Raw genomic sequence first — 12,251 nt, 5'->3', positions numbered from 1 at the left:
TTACGTTTTTTTTTTGGGCGAAAAATTAAGTTTCTCCAATCTTGCCAAATTCTGATAGAGGGCCATGAGACTTAGACCTGAGTGCAAAAATGGAGGCTCTAGCCCCTTCCAGAGCTGAGATATCGAAACTCAAAAATTCGGCCCGAAAAAAAAAACGACAGTGGTACCCCTTACGTTTTTTTTGGGGGGGCAAAAAATTAAGTTTCTCCAATCTTCCCAAATTCTGATAGAGGGCCATGAGACTTAGACCTGAGTGCAAAAATGGAGGCTCTAGCCCCTTCCAGAGCTGAGATATCGGAACTCAAAAATTCGGCCCGAAAAAAAAACGACAGTGGTACCCCTTACGTTTTTTTTTTGGGCGAAAAATTAAGTTTCTCCAATCTTACCAAATTCTGATAGAGGGCCATGAGACTTAGACCTGAGTGCAAAAATCGAGGCTCTAGCACCTTCCAGAGCTGAGATATCGAAACTCAAAAATTCGGCCCGAAAAAAAAACGACAGTGGTACCCCTTACGTTTTTTTTTTTTGGGCGAAAAATTAAATTTCTCCCATCTTCCCAAATTCTGATAGAGGGCCATGAGACTTAGACCTGAGTGCAAAAATGGAGGCTCTAGCCCCTTCCAGAGCTGAGATATCGAAACTCAAAAATTCGGCCCGAAAAAAAACGACAGTGGTACCCCTTACGTTTTTTTTTTGGGCGAAAAATTAAGTTTCTCCAATCTTCCCAAATTCTGATAGAGGGCCATGAGACTTAGACCTGAGTGCAAAAATGGAGGCTCTAGCCCCTTCCAGAGCTGAGATATCGAAACTCAAAAATTCGGCCCGAAAAAAAAAACGACAGTGGTACCCCTTACGTTTTTTTTGGGGGGGCAAAAAATTAAGTTTCTCCAATCTTCCCAAATTCTGATAGAGGGCCATGAGACTTAGACCTGAGTGCAAAAATGGAGGCTCTAGCCCCTTCCAGAGCTGAGATATCGGAACTCAAAAATTCGGCCCGAAAAAAAAACGACAGTGGTACCCCTTACGTTTTTTTTTTGGGCAAAAAATTAAGTTTCTCCAATCTTCCCAAATTCTGATAGAGGGCCATGAGACTTAGACCTGAGTGCAAAAATTGAGGCTCTAGCCCCTTCCAGAGCTGAGATATCGAAACTCAAAAATTCGGCCCGAAAAAAAAAACGACAGTGGTACCCCTTACGTTTTTTTTTTGGGGTGAAAAATTAAGTTTCTCCAATCTTCCCAAATTCTGATAGAGGGCCATGAGACTTAGACCTAAATGCGAAAATGGAGGCTCTAGCCCCTTCCAGAGCTGAGATATCGAAACTCAAAAATTCGGCCCGAAAAAAAAAACAACAGTGGTACCCCTTACGTTTTTTTTTTTGGGCGAAAAATTAAATTTCTCCCATCTTCCCAAATTCTGATAGAGGGCCATGAGACTTAGACCTGAGTGCAAAAATGGAGGCTCTAGCCCCTTCCAGAGCTGAGATATCGAAACTCAAAAATTCGGCCCGAAAAAAAAACGACAGTGGTACCCCTTACGTTTTTTTTTTGGGGTGAAAAATTAAGTTTCTCCAATCTTCCCAAATTCTGATAGAGGGCCATGAGACTTAGACCTGAGTGCAAAAATGGAGGCTCTAGCCCCTTCCAGAGCTGAGATATCGAAACTCAAAAATTCGGCCCGAAAAAAAAAACGACAGTGGTACCCCTTACGTTTTTTTTGGGGGGGCAAAAAATTAAGTTTCTCCAATCTTCCCAAATTCTGATAGAGGGCCATGAGACTTAGACCTGAGTGCAAAAATGGAGGCTCTAGCCCCTTCCAGAGCTGAGATATCGGAACTCAAAAATTCGGCCCGAAAAAAAAACGACAGTGGTACCCCTTACGTTTTTTTTTTGGGCGAAAAATTAAGTTTCTCCAATCTTCCCAAATTCTGATAGAGGGCCATGAGACTTAGACCTGAGTGCAAAAATCGAGGCTCTAGCACCTTCCAGAGCTGAGATATCGAAACTCAAAAATTCGGCCCGAAAAAAAAACGACAGTGGTACCCCTTACGTTTTTTTTTTTGGGCGAAAAATTAAATTTCTCCCATCTTCCCAAATTCTGATAGAGGGCCATGAGACTTAGACCTGAGTGCAAAAATGGAGGCTCTAGCCCCTTCCAGAGCTGAGATATCGAAACTCAAAAATTCGGCCCGAAAAAAAAACGACAGTGGTACCCCTTACGTTTTTTTTTTGGGCGAAAAATTAAGTTTCTCCCATCTTCCCAAATTCTGACAGAGGGCCATGAGACTTAGACCTGAGTGCAAAAATGGGGGCTCTAGCCCCTTCCAGAGCTGAGATATCGAAACTCAAAAATTCGGCCCGAAAAAAAAACGACAGTGGTACCCCTTACGTTTTTTTTTTTGGGGCAAAAAATTAAGTTTCTCCAATCTTCCCAAATTCTGATAGAGGGCCATGAGACTTAGACCTGAGTGCAAAAATGGAGGCTCTAGCCCCTTCCAGAGCTGAGATATCGAAACTCAAAAATTCGGCCCGAAAAAAAAAACGACAGTGGTACCCCTTACGTTTTTTTTTTGGGCGAAAAATTAAGTTTCTCCAATCTTCCCAAATTCTGATAGAGGGCCATGAGACTTAGACCTAAATGCGAAAATGGAGGCTCTAGCCCCTTCCAGAGCTGAGATATCGAAACTCAAAAATTCGGCCCGAAAAAAAAACGACAGTGGTACCCCTTACGTTTTTTTTTTGGGCGAAAAATTAAGTTTCTCCAATCTTCCCAAATTCTGATAGAGGGCCATGAGACTTAGACCTGAGTGCAAAAATGGAGGCTCTAGCCCCTTCCAGAGCTTAGATATCGAAACTCAAAAATTCGGCCCGAAAAAAAAAACGACAGTGGTACCCCTTACGTTTTTTTTTTTTGGGGCGAAAAATTAAGTTTCTCCAATCTTCCCAAATTCTGATAGAGGGCCATGAGACTTAGACCTAAATGCGAAAATGGAGGCTCTAGCCCCTTCCAGAGCTGAGATATCGAAACTCAAAAATTCGGCCCGAAAAAAAAACGACAGTGGTACCCCTTACGTTTTTTTTTTGGGGCGAAAAATTAAGTTTCTCCAATCTTCCCAAATTCTGATAGAAGGCCATGAGACTTAGACCTGAGTGCAAAAATGGAGGCTCTAGCCCCTTCCAGAGCTGAGATATCGAAACTCAAAAATTCGGCCCGAAAAAAAAAACGACAGTGGTACCCCTTACGTTTTTTTTTGGGGGGCAAAAAATTAAGTTTCTCCAATCTTCCCAAATTCTGATAGAGGGCCATGAGACTTAGACCTGAGTGCAAAAATGGAGGCTCTAGCCCCTTCCAGAGCTGAGATATCGAAACTCAAAAATTCGGCCCGAAAAAAAAAACGACAGTGGTACCCCTTACGTTTTTTTTTTGGGCGAAAAATTAAGTTTCTCCAATCTTCCCAAATTCTGATAGAGGGCCATGAGACTTAGACCTAAATGCGAAAATGGAGGCTCTAGCCCCTTCCAGAGCTGAGATATCGAAACTCAAAAATTCGGCCCGAAAAAAAAACGACAGTGGTACCCCTTACGTTTTTTTTTTGGGCGAAAAATTAAGTTTCTCCAATCTTCCCAAATTCTGATAGAGGGCCATGAGACTTAGACCTGAGTGCAAAAATGGAGGCTCTAGCCCCTTCCAGAGCTTAGATATCGAAACTCAAAAATTCGGCCCGAAAAAAAAACGACAGTGGTACCCCTTACGTTTTTTTTTTGGGGCGAAAAATTAAGTTTCTCCAATCTTCCCAAATTCTGATAGAGGGCCATGAGACTTAGACCTAAATGCGAAAATGGAGGCTCTAGCCCCTTCCAGAGCTGAGATATCGAAACTCAAAAATTCGGCCAGAAAAAAAAACGACAGTGGTACCCCTTACGTTTTTTTTTTTGGGCGAAAAATTAAGTTTCTCCAATCTTCCCAAATTCTGATAGAAGGCCATGAGACTTAGACCTGAGTGCAAAAATGGAGGCTCTAGCCCCTTCCAGAGCTGAGATATCGAAACTCAAAAATTCGGCCCGAAAAAAAAAACGACAGTGGTACCCCTTACGTTTTTTTTTTGGGGGGCAAAAAATTAAGTTTCTCCAATCTTCCCAAATTCTGATAGAGGGCCATGAGACTTAGACCTGAGTGCAAAAATTGAGGCTCTAGCCCCTTCCAGAGCTGAGATATCGGAACTCAAAAATTCGGCCCGAAAAAAAAACGACAGTGGTACCCCTTACGTTTTTTTTTTTGGGCGAAAAATTAAGTTTCTCCAATCTTCCCAAATTCTGATAGAGGGCCATGAGACTTAGACCTGAGTGCAAAAATCGAGGCTCTAACCCCTTCCAGAGCTGAGATATCGAAACTCAAAAATTCGGCCCGAAAAAAAAAACGACAGTGGTACCCCTTACGTTTTTTTTTTGGGCGAAAAATTAAGTTTCTCCAATCTTCCCAAATTCTGATAGAGGGCCATGAGACTTAGACCTAAATGCGAAAATGGAGGCTCTAGCCCCTTCCAGAGCTGAGATATCGAAACTCAAAAATTCGGCCCGAAAAAAAAACGACAGTGGTACCCCTTACGTTTTTTTTTTGGGCGAAAAATTAAGTTTCTCCAATCTTCCCAAATTCTGATAGAGGGCCATGAGACTTAGACCTGAGTGCAAAAATGGAGGCTCTAGCCCCTTCCAGAGCTTAGATATCGAAACTCAAAAATTCGGCCCGAAAAAAAAACGACAGTGGTACCCCTTACGTTTTTTTTTGGGGCGAAAAATTAAGTTTCTCCAATCTTCCCAAATTCTGATAGAGGGCCATGAGACTTAGACCTGAGTGCAAAAATCGAGGCTCTAGCCCCTTCCAGAGCTGAGATATCGAAACTCAAAAATTCGGCCCGAAAAAAAAATGACAGTGGTACCCCTTACGGTTTTTTTTGGGGGGGCAAAAAATTAAGTTTCTCCAATCTTCCCAAATTCTGATAGAGGGCCATGAAACTTAGACCTGAGTGCAAAAATGGAGGCTCTAGCCCCTTCCAGAGCTGAGATATCGAAACTCAAAAATTCGGCCCGAAAAAAAAACGACAGTGGTACCCCTTACGTTTTTTTTTTGGGGCGAAAAATTAAGTTTCTCCAATCTTCCCAAATTCTGATAGAGGGCCATGAGACTTAGACCTAAATGCGAAAATGGAGGCTCTAGCCCCTTCCAGAGCTGAGATATCGAAACTCAAAAATTCGGCCCGAAAAAAAAAACGACAGTGGTACCCCTTACGTTTTTTTTTTTGGGGCAAAAAATTAAGTTTCTCCAATCTTCCCAAATTCTGATAGAGGGCCATGAGACTTAGACCTGAGTGGAAAAATGGAGGCTCTAGCCCCTTCCAGAGCTGAGATATCGGAACTCAAAAATTCGGCTCGAAAAAAAAACGACAGTGGTACCCCTTACGTTTTTTTTTTTGGGCGAAAAATTAAGTTTCTCCAATCTTCCCAAATTCTGATAGAGGGCCATGAGACTTAGACCTGAGTGCAAAAATGGAGGCTCTAGCCCCTTCCAGAGCTGAGATATCGAAACTCAAAAATTCGGCCCGAAAAAAAAACGACAGTGGTACCCCTTACGTTTTTTTTTTTGGGCGAAAAATTAAGTTTCTCCAATCTTCCCAAATTCTGATAGAGGGCCATGAGACTTAGACCTGAGTGCAAAAATGGAGGCTCTAGCCCCTTCCAGAGCTGAGATATCGAAACTCAAAAATTCGGCCCGAAAAAAAAACGACAGTGGTACCCCTTACGTTTTTTTTTTTGGGCGAAAAATTAAGTTTCTCCCATCTTCCCAAATTCTGACAGAGGGCCATGAGACTTAGACCTGAGTGCAAAAATGGGGGCTCTAGCCCCTTCCAGAGCTGAGATATCGAAACTCAAAAATTCGGCCCGAAAAAAAAAACGACAGTGGTACCCCTTACGTTTTTTTTGGGGGGGCAAAAAATTAAGTTTCTCCAATCTTCCCAAATTCTGATAGAGGGCCATGAGACTTAGACCTGAGTGCAAAAATGGAGGCTCTAGCCCCTTCCAGAGCTGAGATATCGGAACTCAAAAATTCGGCCCGAAAAAAAAAACGACAGTGGTACCCCTTACGTTTTTTTTTTGGGCGAAAAATTAAGTTTCTCCAATCTTCCCAAATTCTGATAGAGGGCCATGAGACTTAGACCTGAGTGCAAAAATCGAGGCTCTAGCACCTTCCAGAGCTGAGATATCGAAACTCAAAAATTCGGCCCGAAAAAAAACCGACAGTGGTACCCCTTACGTTTTTTTTTTTGGGCGAAAAATTAAATTTCTCCCATCTTCCCAAATTCTGATAGAGGGCCATGAGACTTAGACCTGAGTGCAAAAATGGAGGCTCTAGCCCCTTCCAGAGCTGAGATATCGAAACTCAAAAATTCGGCCCGAAAAAAAAAACGACAGTGGTACCCCTTACGTTTTTTTTGGGGGGGCAAAAAATTAAGTTTCTCCAATCTTCCCAAATTCTGATAGAGGGCCATGAGACTTAGACCTGAGTGCAAAAATGGAGGCTCTAGCCCCTTCCAGAGCTGAGATATCGGAACTCAAAAATTCGGCCCGAAAAAAAAACGACAGTGGTACCCCTTACGTTTTTTTTTTGGGCAAAAAATTAAGTTTCTCCAATCTTCCCAAATTCTGATAGAGGGCCATGAGACTTAGACCTGAGTGCAAAAATTGAGGCTCTAGCCCCTTCCAGAGCTGAGATATCGAAACTCAAAAATTCGGCCCGAAAAAAAAACGACAGTGGTACCCCTTACGTTTTTTTTTTGGGGTGAAAAATTAAGTTTCTCCAATCTTCCCAAATTCTGATAGAGGGCCATGAGACTTAGACCTAAATGCGAAAATGGAGGCTCTAGCCCCTTCCAGAGCTGAGATATCGAAACTCAAAAATTCGGCCCGAAAAAAAAAACGACAGTGGTACCCCTTACGTTTTTTTTTTTGGGCGAAAAATTAAATTTCTCCCATCTTCCCAAATTCTGATAGAGGGCCATGAGACTTAGACCTGAGTGCAAAAATGGAGGCTCTAGCCCCTTCCAGAGCTGAGATATCGAAACTCAAAAATTCGGCCCGAAAAAAAAACGACAGTGGTACCCCTTACGTTTTTTTTTTGGGGTGAAAAATTAAGTTTCTCCAATCTTCCCAAATTCTGATAGAGGGCCATGAGACTTAGACCTGAGTGCAAAAATGGAGGCTCTAGCCCCTTCCAGAGCTGAGATATCGAAACTCAAAAATTCGGCCCGAAAAAAAAAACGACAGTGGTACCCCTTACGTTTTTTTTGGGGGGGCAAAAAATTAAGTTTCTCCAATCTTCCCAAATTCTGATAGAGGGCCATGAGACTTAGACCTGAGTGCAAAAATGGAGGCTCTAGCCCCTTCCAGAGCTGAGATATCGGAACTCAAAAATTCGGCCCGAAAAAAAAACGACAGTGGTACCCCTTACGTTTTTTTTTTTGGGCAAAAAATTAAGTTTCTCCAATCTTCCCAAATTCTGATAGAGGGCCATGAGACTTAGACCTGAGTGCAAAAATCGAGGCTCTAGCACCTTCCAGAGCTGAGATATCGAAACTCAAAAATTCGGCCCGAAAAAAAAACGACAGTGGTACCCCTTACGTTTTTTTTTTTGGGCGAAAAATTAAATTTCTCCCATCTTCCCAAATTCTGATAGAGGGCCATGAGACTTAGACCTGAGTGCAAAAATGGAGGCTCTAGCCCCTTCCAGAGCTGAGATATCGAAACTCAAAAATTCGGCCCGAAAAAAAAACGACAGTGGTACCCCTTACGTTTTTTTTTTGGGCGAAAAATTAAGTTTCTCCAATCTTCCCAAATTCTGATAGAGGGCCATGAGACTTAGACCTGAGTGCAAAAATGGAGGCTCTAGCCCCTTCCAGAGCTGAGATATCGAAACTCAAAAATTCGGCCCGAAAAAAAAAACGACAGTGGTACCCCTTACGTTTTTTTTGGGGGGGCAAAAAATTAAGTTTCTCCAATCTTCCCAAATTCTGATAGAGGGCCATGAGACTTAGACCTGAGTGCAAAAATGGAGGCTCTAGCCCCTTCCAGAGCTGAGATATCGGAACTCAAAAATTCGGCCCGAAAAAAAAACGACAGTGGTACCCCTTACGTTTTTTTTTTGGGCAAAAAATTAAGTTTCTCCAATCTTCCCAAATTCTGATAGAGGGCCATGAGACTTAGACCTGAGTGCAAAAATTGAGGCTCTAGCCCCTTCCAGAGCTGAGATATCGAAACTCAAAAATTCGGCCCGAAAAAAAAACGACAGTGGTACCCCTTACGTTTTTTTTTTGGGGTGAAAAATTAAGTTTCTCCAATCTTCCCAAATTCTGATAGAGGGCCATGAGACTTAGACCTAAATGCGAAAATGGAGGCTCTAGCCCCTTCCAGAGCTGAGATATCGAAACTCAAAAATTCGGCCCGAAAAAAAAAACGACAGTGGTACCCCTTACGTTTTTTTTTTTGGGCGAAAAATTAAATTTCTCCCATCTTCCCAAATTCTGATAGAGGGCCATGAGACTTAGACCTGAGTGCAAAAATGGAGAATCTAGCCCCTTCCAGAGCTGAGATATCGAAACTCAAAAATTCGGCCCGAAAAAAAAACGACAGTGGTACCCCTTACGGTTTTTTTTTGGGGTGAAAAATTAAGTTTCTCCAATCTTCCCAAATTCTGATAGAGGGCCATGAGACTTAGACCTGAGTGCAAAAATGGAGGCTCTAGCACCTTCCAGAGCTGAGATATCGAAACTCAAAAATTCGGCCCGAAAAAAAAACGACAGTGGTACCCCTTACGTTTTTTTTTTGGGCGAAAAATTAAGTTTCTCCAATCTTCCCAAATTCTGATAGAGGGCCATGAGACTTAGACCTGAGTGCAAAAATCGAGGCTCTAGCACCTTCCAGAGCTGAGATATCGAAACTCAAAAATTCGGCCCGAAAAAAAAACGACAGTGGTACCCCTTACGTTTTTTTTTTGGGCGAAAAATTAAGTTTCTCCAATCTTCCCAAATTCTGATAGAGGGCCATGAGACTTAGACCTGAGTGCAAAAATGGAGGCTCTAGCCCCTTCCAGAGCTGAGATATCGAAACTCAAAAATTCGGCCCGAAAAAAAAAACGACAGTGGTACCCCTTACGTTTTTTTTGGGGGGGCAAAAAATTAAGTTTCTCCAATCTTCCCAAATTCTGATAGAGGGCCATGAGACTTACACCTGAGTGCAAAAATGGAGGCTCTAGCCCCTTCCAGAGCTGAGATATCGGAACTCAAAAATTCGGCCCGAAAAAAAAACGACAGTGGTACCCCTTACGTTTTTTTTTTGGGGTGAAAAATTAAGTTTCTCCAATCTTCCCAAATTCTGATAGAGGGCCATGAGACTTAGACCTAAATGCGAAAATGGAGGCTCTAGCCCCTTCCAGAGCTGAGATATCGAAACTCAAAAATTCGGCCCGAAAAAAAAAACGACAGTGGTACCCCTTACGTTTTTTTTTTTGGGCGAAAAATTAAATTTCTCCCATCTTCCCAAATTCTGATAGAGGGCCATGAGACTTAGACCTGAGTGCAAAAATGGAGGCTCTAGCCCCTTCCAGAGCTGAGATATCGAAACTCAAAAATTCGGCCCGAAAAAAAAACGACAGTGGTACCCCTTACGTTTTTTTTTTGGGGTGAAAAATTAAGTTTCTCCAATCTTCCCAAATTCTGATAGAGGGCCATGAGACTTAGACCTGAGTGCAAAAATGGAGGCTCTAGCACCTTCCAGAGCTGAGATATCGAAACTCAAAAATTCGGCCCGAAAAAAAAACGACAGTGGTACCCCTTACGTTTTTTTTTTGGGCGAAAAATTAAGTTTCTCCAATCTTCCCAAATTCTGATAGAGGGCCATGAGACTTAGACCTGAGTGCAAAAATCGAGGCTCTAGCACCTTCCAGAGCTGAGATATCGAAACTCAAAAATTCGGCCCGAAAAAAAAACGACAGTGGTACCCCTTACGTTTTTTTTTTGGGGCGAAAAATTACATTTCTCCCATCTTCCCAAATTCTGATAGAGGGCCATGAGACTTAGACCTGAGTGCAAAAATGGAGGCTCTAGCCCCTTCCAGAGCTGAGATATCGAAACTCAAAAATTCGGCCCGAAAAAAAAACGACAGTGGTACCCCTTACGTTTTTTTTTTGGGCGAAAAATTAAGTTTCTCCAATCTTCCCAAATTCTGATAGAGGGCCATGAGACTTAGACCTGAGTGCAAAAATGGAGGCTCTAGCCCCTTCCAGAGCTGAGATATCGAAACTCAAAAATTCGGCCCGAAAAAAAAAACGACAGTGGTACCCCTTACGTTTTTTTTGGGGGGGCAAAAAATTAAGTTTCTCCAATCTTCCCAAATTCTGATAGAGGGCCATGAGACTTAGACCTGAGTGCAAAAATGGAGGCTCTAGCCCCTTCCAGAGCTGAGATATCGGAACTCAAAAATTCGGCCCGAAAAAAAAACGACAGTGGTACCCCTTACGTTTTTTTTTTGGGCGAAAAATTAAGTTTCTCCAATCTTCCCAAATTCTGATAGAGGGCCATGAGACTTAGACCTGAGTGCAAAAATCGAGGCTCTAGCACCTTCCAGAGCTGAGATATCGAAACTCAAAAATTCGGCCCGAAAAAAAAACGACAGTGGTACCCCTTATGTTTTTTTTGGGGGGCGAAAAATTAAGTTTCTCCAATCTTCCCAAATTCTGATAGAGGGCCATGAGACTTAGACCTAAATGCGAAAATGGAGGCTCTAGCCCCTTCCAGAGCTGAGATATCGAAACTCAAAAATTCGGCCCGAAAAAAAAACGACAGTGGTACCCCTTACGTTTTTTTTTTTGGGCGAAAAATTAAGTTTCTCCCATCTTCCCAAATTCTGACAGAGGGCCATGAGACTTAGACCTGAGTGCAAAAATGGGGGCTCTAGCCCCTTCCAGAGCTGAGATATCGAAACTCAAAAATTCGGCCCGAAAAAAAAACGACAGTGGTACCCCTTACGTTTTTTTTTTTGGGGCAAAAAATTAAGTTTCTCCAATATTCCCAAATTCTGATAGAGGGCCATGAGACTTAGACCTGAGTGCAAAAATGGAGGCTCTAGCCCCTTCCAGAGCTGAGATATCGAAACTCAAAAATTCGGCCCGAAAAAAAAAACGACAGTGGTACCCCTTACGTTTTTTTTTTGGGCGAAAAATTAAGTTTCTCCAATCTTCCCAAATTCTGATAGAGGGCCATGAGACTTAGACCTAAATGCGAAAATGGAGGCTCTAGCCCCTTCCAGAGCTGAGATATCGAAACTCAAAAATTCGGCCCGAAAAAAAAACGACAGTGGTACCCCTTACGTTTTTTTTTTGGGCGAAAAATTAAGTTTCTCCAATCTTCCCAAATTCTGATAGAGGGCCATGAGACTTAGACCTGAGTGCAAAAATGGAGGCTCTAGCCCCTTCCAGAGCTTAGATATCGAAACTCAAAAATTCGGCCCGAAAAAAAAACGACAGTGGTACCCCTTACGTTTTTTTTTTTTGGGGCGAAAAATTAAGTTTCTCCAATCTTCCCAAATTCTGATAGAGGGCCATGAGACTTAGACCTAAATGCGAAAATGGAGGCTCTAGCCCCTTCCAGAGCTGAGATATCGAAACTCAAAAATTCGGCCCGAAAAAAAAACGACAGTGGTACCCCTTACGTTTTTTTTTTTGGGCGAAAAATTAAGTTTCTCCAATCTTCCCAAATTCTGATAGAAGGCCATGAGACTTAGACCTGAGTGCAAAAATGGAGGCTCTAGCCCCTTCCAGAGCTGAGATATCGAAACTCAAAAATTCGGCCCGAAAAAAAAAACGACAGTGGTACCCCTTACGTTTTTTTTGGGGGGGCAAAAAATTAAGTTTCTCCAATCTTCCCAAATTCTGATAGAGGGCCATGAGACTTAGACCTGAGTGCAAAAATGGAGGCTCTAGCCCCTTCCAGAGCTGAGATATCGAAACTCAAAAATTCGGCCCGAAAAAAAAAACGACAGTGGTACCCCTTACGTTTTTTTTTTGGGCAAAAAATTAAGTTTCTCCAATCTTCCCAAATTCTGATAGAGGGCCATGAGACTTAGACCTGAGTGCAAAAATTGAGGCTCTAGCCCCTTCCAGAGCTGAGATATCGAAACTCAAAAATTCGGCCCGAAAAAAAAAACGA

This window comes from Pimephales promelas, chromosome 23 (genome assembly GCF_988280905.1).
Source record: "Pimephales promelas chromosome 23, fPimPro1.hap1.1, whole genome shotgun sequence".
Taxonomy (NCBI): Eukaryota; Metazoa; Chordata; class Actinopteri; order Cypriniformes; family Leuciscidae; genus Pimephales; species Pimephales promelas.
The sequence above is the reverse complement of the archived record's forward strand: the minus strand, read 5'-3'. Positions refer to the sequence as shown.